This window comes from Equus asinus, chromosome 8, assembly GCF_041296235.1.
Source record: "Equus asinus isolate D_3611 breed Donkey chromosome 8, EquAss-T2T_v2, whole genome shotgun sequence".
In the NCBI taxonomy this organism is placed as follows: Eukaryota; Metazoa; Chordata; class Mammalia; order Perissodactyla; family Equidae; genus Equus; species Equus asinus.
The window spans coordinates 33908316-33920684 of record NC_091797.1 but is presented as its reverse complement, the minus strand read 5'-3'; the positions used below and the strand labels follow the sequence as shown (position 1 = coordinate 33920684).

Below are 12369 nucleotides of genomic sequence, written 5' to 3'. Positions count from 1 at the left end.
GAATCAATCAAGCATAAGCATCAGCCTCTGCCTCCATCAGTTCAGACTGATTTGTGCAAGGCCGATGGGGAGGTGAGATAGTCCCCCTGATGCTCTGTCCTTCCTGCCTTCTGGTCTTGGGGCACACAGATGGTGGTGTCTCATAGAAAAAGAGAGCAGATTTGTGGTTACCAGAGGCGGGAGGTGGCGAGTAGGGAATTGGATAAAGGCGATTAAAAGACACAAACTTCCAGCTCTAAGAGAACTCAGTTCAGGGGATGTAATGTCCAAGATGATGACTACTTCCCACAGCTGTAGGGTGTGTGCGAAAGTTCCTAGGGAAGTGGATCCTGAGTCACAAGGAAAAAAACATTTCTTTTCTCTTTCCTTTTTTCATCTCTATGAGATGATGAATCTTAACTTAGTGTGGCTATCGTTTCATAATCTATGTAGTCAAGTCATTGTGCTGTATACCTTAAACTCAGAGAGTGCTGTGGGTCGATTATATCTCAATAAAACTGGAAAAAAAGAATTTTGTTCACATTTCTATTGCAGTATCTGCCATTCTCTGATGTGTTGAATTCCTAAATCACTTAGTATTTTAAATTAAAATTAAGGTAGGTTCTTCAGCAAGTTATACTTTCAGAAAACAGAAAGGACATTATGCAAACTTATTATTCTAAATGCATTGAGGATAATTATTCTTAAAGTTGGTAGACATATATACCAGTTAGAATTTGTCTCAATTGTAAGGTAAATGTAATCACAGTCATAGAAACAAAGAGTGAGGATTTTTTTCCCCTCACATAATGGTAGTAATTTATTAATTAGTGTCCAAACAGCCCTTTCAGAATCTATTTTACTCCTTTGGGCTTCAGAGTCAGAAATATTTGTGGTGAGATAATCCATTTTCCCACTTTAGGATTGGATGACTGTGCGTAAGCTGCCCTGTGTTTTTGGTGGTCAGCTGCCCACATTGGGTCCCCGGGGCCCTTAGGATAATCCCTAGAGTTACAGTAAGCCATGGAGCACAGTGCTTGTCCTGTGGCAGGAGCTCAGTCCTGGTGCTGGTTGATAAGGTTTTGGGGAGGTGGGGATATTTATGATTATGACTGTTCCCCAAAACGTTCTTCTTTCCCCAAATTTCAAAGCGTATGCCCTTTGCTGTTCTGGTTTATTTCTATTTCTGGTCTACTTCACATTTTCAGGTTCTTTTCCCTGATCTCTCTTTTCTGATTCTGAGGAAAAGTCATTGTGTATTGTGTCAGAGAAAGGAACTATCCGGATGCTAAGATGAGGACCTGACTCCCTAGCAGAGGTGGTAAAATATCCACTCAGAGTAGAACCACAGGAATGTAAGTACAGGAATGGAAATCTGCAGGTCCTGGCACAGCATCTGTGAAGAGCTCACTCCCTGCCTTGCCTCACGCCCTCTTCTGATAACAGCATCCACCAAGAGTTCATCCTGCAAGTTATAAAGCCTTCTGCTCTATGCAACCTGCCACACTGATGGTAGTATTTTCGGCCAGAGACGGCCTTGAGCCAAGCTCACCATGTGCATGCCATCCCAAGGGACTGACTAGCAGACAGAGGAGTCTCATCTGGCCAGAGGTGGGTAGCAACATACTCAGAAACTGCCAGATACTAACTCAGAGTAGTCTCTCACAAAACAGGCTTCTACTGAGTAACCAAATGGGACACTGGGAAAATCTCTAATTTTAAAAATTCTTGAGCTAATAAATGAAGAAGGAGTGAGAGACTGGCAATATAACTCTTTTGCAACCTCAAATAAATTAATAGATTTACCCATTATAGAGCAATGGCCGTTAACATTACGATAAAAGAAATAACTAGAAACTAAATGCCTCTTGATGGAAGAAGACAACACCATCAGTAAAGTACTCCTGCCAAAAATAAATCGCCAAAGCTGACTATCATCAAGCCTCCTTATCCAAACACGAATTTATGAAAATACAGATGGAAGAGATACATATTCAAATAAACTTTGGAGATGTAATCAGCACAATGCAAACCATGAGAAACTCGAGGTAAAATAACATAGTGATGGGCTATAAAGAATTTCTATTTATACAAAGCCTCCTACCCACCTCTTGTCAGAGCACAGAGCACCCAGAATAACTGGAGGCCCAAGGACCCTGGCAGGGCCACCTCATCTCTGGGTGTGCATCTTGCTCACGTCACCTGAAGCAACCTCCAGGTCTATTCCTTGAGGGTGGATGGACCTGACTGGTACACGGCTGGGGAGAATTCTCCCCCAGTCTGCAGGCTCTGGGGCCATCAGTTTGAGAGGGCAGGTCCTCCCTTCTGCAACAGGCTAGTCCTGGCCCAGAGCTCCCTCTCAGCATGGAGAGTGAGGCTTGGCCCTCCCCCTGAACACAGTGACAGACATCTCCCCAGAGGTGGAGATGACACAATTCCTCCCCCAGCACAGTCCCACCTCTTGCCTTCTCTGCTTTACTAGAAGGTTCATGAAGACCTCGCCTCCAGGTTGATCTCAGAATCCTCCTTGATTTGGGGAAAGGAAGACTACCAACCACAAGGCGGTGATGAAGCATCGCTCCTGCTTCCAGGAGATGGTAAAAGAGCTTGGCCACAAGGTGGGGAGAAGGATATTACTGCTGATCCTCTAGGATGCAGATAACAAGCCTCCTGCCTCGCCCATCCGGTTCTCCCTGGTTCCTCAACTCAGAAAGGGATCAGAGCTTGAAGTTGTGGGTTGAGATGCTGGGACCTGAGTATCTGCGCTTTGAGGCAAAGTTCACCAAGACCCTAGGGGATGGATCGCTGAGCCACCTGAGGTTCCAGGGCAGGTATGACAGCCAGGGCAAGTCCTGTGAGTGACATCAGGCTCCTGGCACAGGTCCAGACCCCCAGTCCCCCCACCCCCAAGCACTGATGGGTCCTGGTGGTGTGGGCAGAGCTTCACAGTGACTCCTCACACATAAGAAGGACAAGGAGACTTTTTCCTTTAAGTTTCACTTTCAGTCTAGATCGTGACTGACTTTTACTGTGACCAATCATGAGGAGGAGGCTGAGGTAGGGGGGAGTGTGATGTGGGCAGGACAGGAGGACCAGGGCCCCCTGCTCAAGTCCCAGACCTTGCAGATGGTATGTGGCTGAATGACGATGCCAGACCAGGGCATCCTCGGGGACATGTTCAATCTGCCTAGATGGTGAGAACTGCCTCTCCCCAAAGGAGGATTTGCAGACGTGATCGGTGGTACAAACCGGGGCTCTGAGGATCAAGCGCAGCTGGGAGAGCTTCAGAATGGTGGAGGCCACAAGGGCATACCTGATGGGTCACTGTACCAAGTGGCTTCTGAGACCCCTGGAGCACAGCAAACAGATGCTCCTGTGAACAAGTACCGGGAGCTATGGGACACACAGGACCTCCCTGAGGCTGGAATTAGGTTCCTGGAGGTGTCCCTAAAGGAGGGAAAAGGAGACCCAAGCACCCTCCTCCTCCTCAGCATTTCCTCTGAGGAGTTGGGGATTCTGCCCAGGCTACTGAGACCATCCTGAGGGTGGGAGTGGAAAGAGGACAGAGGGAAGGATTGTAGTGACATCCATAGAAAAGGAGAGCAGGTCCCTTTGGCCATGATGATGAATGAGACCACTGCTCTGTTATAAAGCACTAGGGTTAGAGAGGAGCATGCCAACAGCATCCCACCCTGAGGCATAGGAACGGGAAGAAAAGGCATGAGAACTCACCACAGCCCCAGGGGAGATGAGAGTGGGGCAAATCTCATGAAAGAGAACAGCCATGGGGTGGCCTTGGTCAAAGCCATCAGGCAGCATCACAAGTCTGGGAACCATCCCAGGCCATCCGTGGAGATGAATTTTAGCTCTCCACAAACTCTTGTGTTGAGAGCTACCTGTCAATCGGTCAATGAATGAGCTACTTTGATACATAAGAAACTCTGATCCTGAAATACGTCAGCTCAGAAGAATTTAATCCCAAGTTCTCCGCTTATCTCCAGAGCGTTGTAAGTATCAGGCAGCTTCTTTTCAGCTACACATCCCAGCAAATGAACGGGGAGACTCCATGAAACGCATCCTTGCTGGGCACCCAGACCCAACCACATGGACAAGGCCAGCAGTCATGGTCATGGTCATGACAGAGGGGGACTCCTGTCTGAGGCCACCCCAAGCTATATGACACTGCATTTTGTTCAATCGCTATGCGATTCTGACTTCAACGTGTTCTGCTGGGTTCCCACAGACATTCTCTTAGCCCTTTGCCTCCTAAGATGAGCACATACATGGAATATCTGAAGCCTCAGTTTGACTTAGACTGAGTAGGATTACCGCGCAAACAGGACATCAGTGGAGCGAACCTAATTGCATCAGTCCATCTAAACGTAGTTCCTGCTCCTTACAGCAGGGAAAAATCAAACATTTGTTGAATTTTGCCTTCCAATGATAGGAAGAGCTACCATCAAACAACCAAAAAGTGACAGAAGTCTGAAGACTTGTCGACCTCAGTAGCCTTGAGGCAAGTTCCCAACCACTGCTTCTTAACACTCAAAGATCACAGGCATCATGACACCGCACCTATTAAAGGAACATCTTTCAGGATGAAACTCTTTCCCCTCCGCTCCAAGGGAGACTTCTGCCCTTAGGACACCTTAGGACCTTTGCTTTACCACGTAAGCAAGTGTGTCTCCCTCATTAGATGACCCCACTCACAGTATCTCCAGGGCACTCGCACCTGGATGAGTGGCCACTTCTTTGGTAAGAGACCTGCAAAACTCAGAATCCTCCTGGCTGACTGCACGGAACACGCCTGTTTAAGCCCTCCTAAAACTCCTCTTCAAAGTTCTTCTCAGCTTCCCCTTCGGAATATACTGATTATTTGGTCTAGTTTTGGAAGTTAGTTGTGATGGAGTTTACACTGAGTTCGGGCTGCATTTCCAAGCAAAGTGACCGTGAAGAGACCCTGCCTGGGTCTCCAGGTACATGTACAGGGTCTGAAGGACTCTATCCCCCACCACCAGTGGCAGAGCTCTTCTGCACCCACATTCCAGCGGAAACCCACAAGGTGAGGAATCAGAGAGGTGGGCTATGGCATTTATTTTCCCCATGTTGCAGGAATCCCAGTTATTTCCCCCTACTCTTTAATATACTTAAATCTAGACGATCATCAAGTGTGCTGTGAGGTCTCAGTTTGATGAGTAAGGAAAGGCAGGATCTCCAGATTCCCTGGCAGAGAGCAGCAGAGGGGTCAGGGCCACCTCCAGATCCTGAGAAACGAGATGACAGTCTCCTGTGTCATGGCTTCTTGCCAAGATCCTTGGAGCCGGAATGGTGCCCAGCTCACTGTCCTCCAGGGCCCTAAGCTCCTTGACTCCTCGAATTGTCAAGGAAGGTAGATGAGGAGGGGACAACTGAATTTCTGAGCTGCTCTGGCCTGGGCTCAGATCACCCAGGAGGTTGCAGGGTGTGGGACCCTGGAAACCCTGGAAACTCAGGATGAGGCTGGTTCCTACAGGGGCGGCACAGGCTCCAGCCCTTCACTCTCTATGGCCCAGTAACCAGAAAACCCTCTCCAAACACAAACCCACAGATGTCCCCTAGGCTAGCCCTTTCCACGTCCCTCCCTTCCCTGGCTCCTTCCCCTCCTCTCCTCTTGGCCTAGACCCCTCATGTCCTTATTTCCTCTTTCTCTTCATTTCTCCAGGAGCATCCACTCCTTCTTGGTCCTTAGTCCCAGGGGCTCCTCCCTGAGATCCCAGGTTCAGAGACTCCCTGGACTGATTCCCAGGAGGAGGGACCTCCAGCCCCACAAGCAGAAGCAGGAACAAGGGACAGGGACTCAGGAGTCCAAGGTCCCATTCAGGCACAGTGACAGACTATGTACTGGAGCATCCTGTATGTTTGTGGGGCTCACTGAGAACCTGGGAAGCAGCTCTAATGGCCTGGAGACCTCTTTCTTGCCGGAGGCCGTAATCCCTGGTCTCTCAATGGGGAGGACACATCTATGTCAGTGTAGATTTTGGGAAACACTTCAGAATTCGAATTTGACTCAGACAGGGGCGCCCCCTTGTGTGCAGAGCCGTGTCCTGCTGCAGGGAGCCCAGGGAGACAGTGGACGTGCTGCCTGAGTAGCTAAAGGGGACCTGGGGTCTTTAGTCTCAGCCCTGTGGCCACACGGGGGTGCCACTGCTCTGCTCTCAGATATTCACTGAACATTGTGGGGAAGAGTGTTGGGGTGTGTGTGTGTGTGTGGTCTGGGCTGTGATCTGAGTCCTGCAGATGGCTGACCCTGAGGCTGGACATCCAGGAGGGGATGAAGATGCTTCTGAGCAGCCCAGGACTCCTCAGGGGTCGCGCTCAGGGTCTGGCGGGGATTGCAGGAGGGGAGCTCTCAGGAGCCCTTGCGCCTTCTCTGAGGTTTCCATCTCTTCTCCACCTCGTCTCCTCCAGTCCATTGACGGCACCACCAGGATAACTGAAAAGTAGAAGATTTTCCCCATTCCCTAGTTCTCTCAGTGCTCTCTCTTGACGGGACCACAATAACAGCATTTCTATAACTTTTTCTCAGGAAGGAAACAATTGGGAACATGCTCATCGCTGGCAGGGACCTGGGTGCCTGGTGCCTGTGGAGAGGAGACTTTCTACTTTCTCCAAACCCTTTGGAATCTTTGAATTTGCTTCTGTGTGCCTGGGTGACCTTTTCAAAGTATAATTTACACTAAGCATCCTTTTTAGCTGCTGGACGCTTTCCAGTTAATGTCCGGTTCACTCAGATGTGGCCGTGTGATGAGCCCAGACACAAGCCCTCCACTGTGTGCTCCCTCCAGCACGCCCAGGGTGTTCACAACTCAGAGCTTTCACTGCTGTTTCCCGGCCCGAAAACGTGTCTCCCAGGCAGCACTTCCCTCCCTGACATTCTCTCCAAATGTCCTCACTGAGAGGCCCTCCCTGCACCCCCCTGCACGTGGCACCTTCAGCCTCCCCCCACCCCTGCCCTGCTTTGCCTTTGTTCACACGCGGTTCACTAACACACATTTTACATGTAATTATTTAATTGCTTATTGTCCGTCCTCTAGAATAGGAGCTTCATGAGGACAAGGATGGGGATTTGATTGTTCACAGCTGTACTTCCACTGCCCTGGAAGTGCCTGGTCGTTGATTTTAAATCTTTTCTTGAGTGACTTAGTGAACGAATATTACACACGCAAAATGACTCACTCACGCACTGACACACGTTCACACATACACACTATTGAACTCTGCTTTTATCTCAACATTATGTTGTGTTCATTTCCCATGTCATTAAGTATTCCAGTTTTAAATGTTTTCCATATTATTGGGAAAATTTTCAAATATATAGGAAGTTTGAAAGAGTGGTGCAATGATTACTTTAGATTCAAAAGTTTTAACATTTTGCCATATTTGCTTCATGTGTATAATACATTATTTGTATAGTTTTCCCCAAATCACTTGAAAGTCACTTGCAAGCATCACAGTGCACATCCCTAAATATTTCAGCATTCATCTCTGAAAGATAAGAACACTTTCCTCCAAAGCATAATATTACTATCACATTGAGGAAAATAATTATAATTCATAAATATTGTCAAATTTCAACGTCATATAAAATTATCTTAATTATCCCCCTATGAGGATGTCGTGTGAAAACTGTAATTTCATATCAGTGTTTTTGAAAGTATCATCTCTTATTTTGAAGTGATTTTTGAAGTCTATATAATATTCCACAGTGTGGATGTGCACTTTGGCACAATTGGGATGAGCATTACAGCTCCCCAGGCCTCCTGCCCCGTCATCAAGGCAGAAGAGAGTCCCTAGGTCAGAGGAAGCACCTGGTGCCCCAGAAGTTTCTCCTCAAGTAGGTGCCAGGCAGACCTGAGACTTGACGTGAGCGCACTCCCACCCCACAAGCGTCAAGAGTGAACCCATGGACTTCATTTAATACTCCTCTTCCCCCAGGGACTGCACCCCATAGTCAGGGGGCAGAGAAAGTGTCCACAGACTGGAACTAAGACCCAATCACACCAAACTTCCTCACCTCCATTGACAGAGCCCAGGTAAGAGCCCCAAACCCCTGCTCCTCCCTACTTCATCTCTCACAGACTCACCACCATTATCTGCCTTGAATGCACCAGGACTAATCTCATTATGTTCTTTCTCTTCTTTGTGTCAGTCACCCCTGGTCCCCTAAATATCCTGCACTCTCATCTCCACAAGGCTCTGCACACCCTTATTCTGTCTCCTCTCACATGCCCTCCCCAAATCCTGAAACCTTTCAACTGTGCCCCCTGCAGTTCTCAGCCCATGATCAGCAAAATCTCCAAACTACTCCCTCAGGATGTTCCCTTCATGTCACAGCTCAGACAAAAATCTAGGTCTCCCTGAGGACAGGGCTCCCTCTGAAGCGCTCTCCCACGGAGTGTTTCCTCTCCTACAGAACTTTTACCTCTGGACCTGGAGGTGGGTGGGGTCCTTGCTCCTCATTTCCCCTCTCAGACCTTGGTTCCTCCCTCTTTCCCAAACATCTTCCGATGTGAATCTTCTGTCATCAGATTAGAGCCTGCCTGCCCCTCCTTGAAGATATTCCCTATGGAGCCCCAGGCCATTCCCCTCATTCCTCCACTGTTTTAGCTCCTGGCTCACCAACACCCTCTCTAGCAGTGTTATCACCTTGATCCTGGGTGATTTCAACATAAGCACATGTGGTAGATAGAGAATGGACCCCAAAGGTTTTCATGCTCTAATCCTTGGAACCTGTGAGTAGGTTGTCTTACATGGTAAAAGAGGCTTTCCTGCTATACTTAAGGTAAAGGACTTTAAAATACAGAGCTTATCCTGGATTATCTGGGTTGGCTAATCAAATCACATAAATCCTTAAAAGCAAAAAATTTTCTCCGGTTGGAGTCAGAGAGATGCAGCAGAAGGGAAATCAGAGAAAGTCCAACATGGGAAGGATTGTTACTACTGCTGGCTGTGAGATGCTGACGGCCACGAGTGAGACCTCAAAGGCCTGTAGGAGCTGAAGGTGGTTCCAGTTGACAGCCAGCAAAGAAATGAAGACCTCAGTGCTACATGTGCAACAATCTGAATTCAGACAAGAACCTGAATGAGCTTGGAAATGGATTCTTCCAGAGCCCCCAGCAAGGAACGTGGCCCTGCCAGCACCTTTATCTTACCCCGTGAGATTATGTCAGACTTGTTTCCTACATAACCATGAGATAATAAATGGGCATTGTTTAAAGCCACTAGGTCCGTGGGAATCTTTATGGCCCCCATAGAAACCCACACAGCAGAGAGGATGCTCTCACTCCCTGGCCCATCAGTTCCCTGAATTCCTCTCCTCCAGGACCTTCTACTTTGCTCTCCCTGGGCCCCCACTCCCTTGTACCCCTAGACCTTGTCATTGCCAATAACCCAGCCCTTCCATGGTCTCCACTTCAGCTTCCCACTCTCTGACCTCCACCTCTCCTACTCGTCTCCTTGCAGGGTGGCCAAAGCTTAGGAGACACTGATACTATTATTTTGCTATATATTGTAAGATCAGTAAAACTTTGATTGCAAATGTGCCTGTCTTCCGGGACTGGAGTCCACCCTGTTGTATTTCAATTCTGACAATCCTTCGACTACACTTGCGTTTGCAGACCGTTGATCCTACCATGTTTCAGTTTCCCTCATCCATGACGTCCTGTCCTCCCTCCTTACTCATTGTAAAGTCTGTAGAAGATCATTCAAATCCCTCCCTTGCTTCTCACTTGCTTTGTCACACTTGATTGACCAAACCACACAGCTGGTGATTCTACCTCTGCCTACCCTGCACCTGCCCCCACGCAGCTACCGGAGGCTGGAGGACAACACAGCCACACTGACTGCTCTCACTTTAATGTTTTGACCCAACCCACAAGGGGAACCCCTGCCATTTCCCAGCAATCATCCCATCTTTGCATGGTCCACTCAGTCTCTTGGTATCCTGGATGATGATTACTCACCTTCTCTCTCTGCTCAAACATCCAACAGCCTTTCCCCCTTCTTTTTTGTGGGGGGGGGGGGTGAAGAAGATTGGCTCTGAACTAAGATCTGTGCCAATTTTCCTCTATTTTGAATGTGAGACCCCGCCACAGCACGGCTTGATGAAAGGTGTAGGTCCGCACCCAGGATCCGAACCCACAAAATTCACCTCGGTGAAGTAGAGTGCCCACTAGACCGCTATGCCACTGGGCTGGCTCCAGCTCCTTCCCCATTCTTATTAGGCCAATCACATTGCTTCCTGCTTCATTGAGAAAACTGAAAACATTGGAAGACAACTTTTATCGATTCCGACCACCATCTACTCACATACTGGCATCTGCACGCTCATGGTGGGCTTTCTAGTACTTGCTCATAGGTCAACCATCCATGTTCCAGCCAGAGCTAGTCTCTCTGCTATCCCCCAGACCTCATCCTCTCCCATCTATTTAAAGCTGTTGGTCCCACAATTCTTTGCCTTTTCTCTCCATTATCATTAATTTTTTGTTCCCAACTAGATCACTGTGGACACCATGAAAATGCACATCCCAGACTCTTAGCTGGAAGAAGCACAATTGATTGATGGCCCAGTTGTGGCAGCCTGAAATCTATTGCCATATTATGCCGGGACCACACTTCCCATGGGCTCCTCCCAGTCAGTGATTGAGAAGAGCAAGAAAACTACTCAGTGTCATTCCTCCTCTGAAGGCTGACTTAGGCTCCAGGGCTCCCTGACACCTTTACTGAACTTTCCTTAAACTGCACTGGGTCAAGGACACTTCCACCCACCTTCCTTCTCTCTCTCCTTCTTTTGGGTTCAGACTTACATCAAGATTTGATGGCTCTCCCAACGTTTTCTTCCTCCCTCTCCATTGTCTTCCACAGGTCTTTCCCCTAATAATATCCTCCCATGTTTAATACTGTATTAGTGTCTGCTCCTCACAGGACACTAACACAAGTGGTATCAGGAACAGTCCAAGAATACAGGCAAAAAGATAAGCATTTGGGATTAGCTCACCAATGGCCAAGAGGATGCCATCCAGGTTGGTAGGTGGGGCTCATGGTGGCAGCTGAACTGCTGTAGAGTTCGCTGGTGGTGACCGCAGAGAATGCCCTGGTTTGAGGGACTGCTAGGGCAATGTGAAGATAGAAGCCTTTGAAAAATAAAGAGAGGGAGGATTGCCTACAAAGACAGTGGAGTTGGCTGGATACTGCTAAACTGTATTGATGGCCTATAGAAGGATAATGAGAATCCAAGGAATGTTACAAAATCATTACTGGCTAGGGGCTGGCCTGGTGGCACAGTGGTTAAGTGCAGCAGATGTTAGCACAAGGCTAATCTTCCTCAAAAAAAAAAAATCCCATCTGCAAAGTGCTCCTTGGATTCCTAGAAGTACATGCTGGCTACTTGTTGCAAAGATATCCATTGTCTCGTAGGAGTTGGACTTCTGCAGCATCTTCTAGCATAGTGGAAGTGCCAACCATTCCTAGAGAAGGGTGAGACTCCTCTGCATGCACACAGGGTCCAGAGGGCATCCATCAAGATAAATTTGTTCCAGTTTGCAGAATCTTAGGGTTTCTCCACCTGCTCCCTGACTTTCACACAACAAGCCTGCTTTGCTCACTGCCCAGACATCTCCAGAGTTCTACAGCCCTCACCATGTTGTCTTCAGCTGCCATTCAACTCTATCTGCCCTTCCTGTACATGAGATAAAGGCCTCTCTGTAAGCCACTGCAGAGGCTCTCACATTAGCTGGTAACGCATTTTTTTTTTGGAGGGTGGGGAAGACTAGCTTGGAGCCACCCCCGAGATTCACATTTTTCTAACTGAAAAGCAATTTCATTAGATAAATACTTTTGAAGATGATGTTGAGTAAGAAAATTGGATTTGGCCAATACTTTGGAAATTCTTAACAAACTAAATTTGAAACTTCTTAAGGAAAAAAAACCAGTTATTATTTTAAAGGCATTACTGTTATGGCACCTATGTCATGGAACTATTTGATCTAGCTACTATGTATTCTCAACTTGCAAAATATCTTCCAAATATTTCTGTATCTCCTTTCTCTGGGGTCAAATTTTTAATAATTACTTATCAAAAGAGAAATTTAAAGCACTTAAGAAAAATAATCAAATAAAAGAGGCATTTGATTTATAAAATCCTGAGACAATATTTAAGTTAATTTTGGTTTTAACATGTGTGCAAATTCTTTGATACTCCTCCCTTCCAGAAGTGGAGCTCAATTCTCTCCTCCTGGGTGTGGGCTGCACTTCGTGACTCACTCCTAACTGACAGAGTAAGGCTGATGGAATGGTGTGTGACTCTGGGTCTAGCACATAAAACACAGTGCAGCTTCCATCTTGGTTGCTCTC

General features: G+C 47.5%; 1 long non-coding RNA gene across 2 annotated transcripts in view; it reads right to left on the bottom strand.

Moving 5' to 3' along the window:
- The window catches only part of LOC139045864 (uncharacterized), a 98942-nt gene that overhangs the window by 24722 nt on the left and 61851 nt on the right, over positions 1 to 12369 (bottom strand). The window lies entirely within an intron of this gene.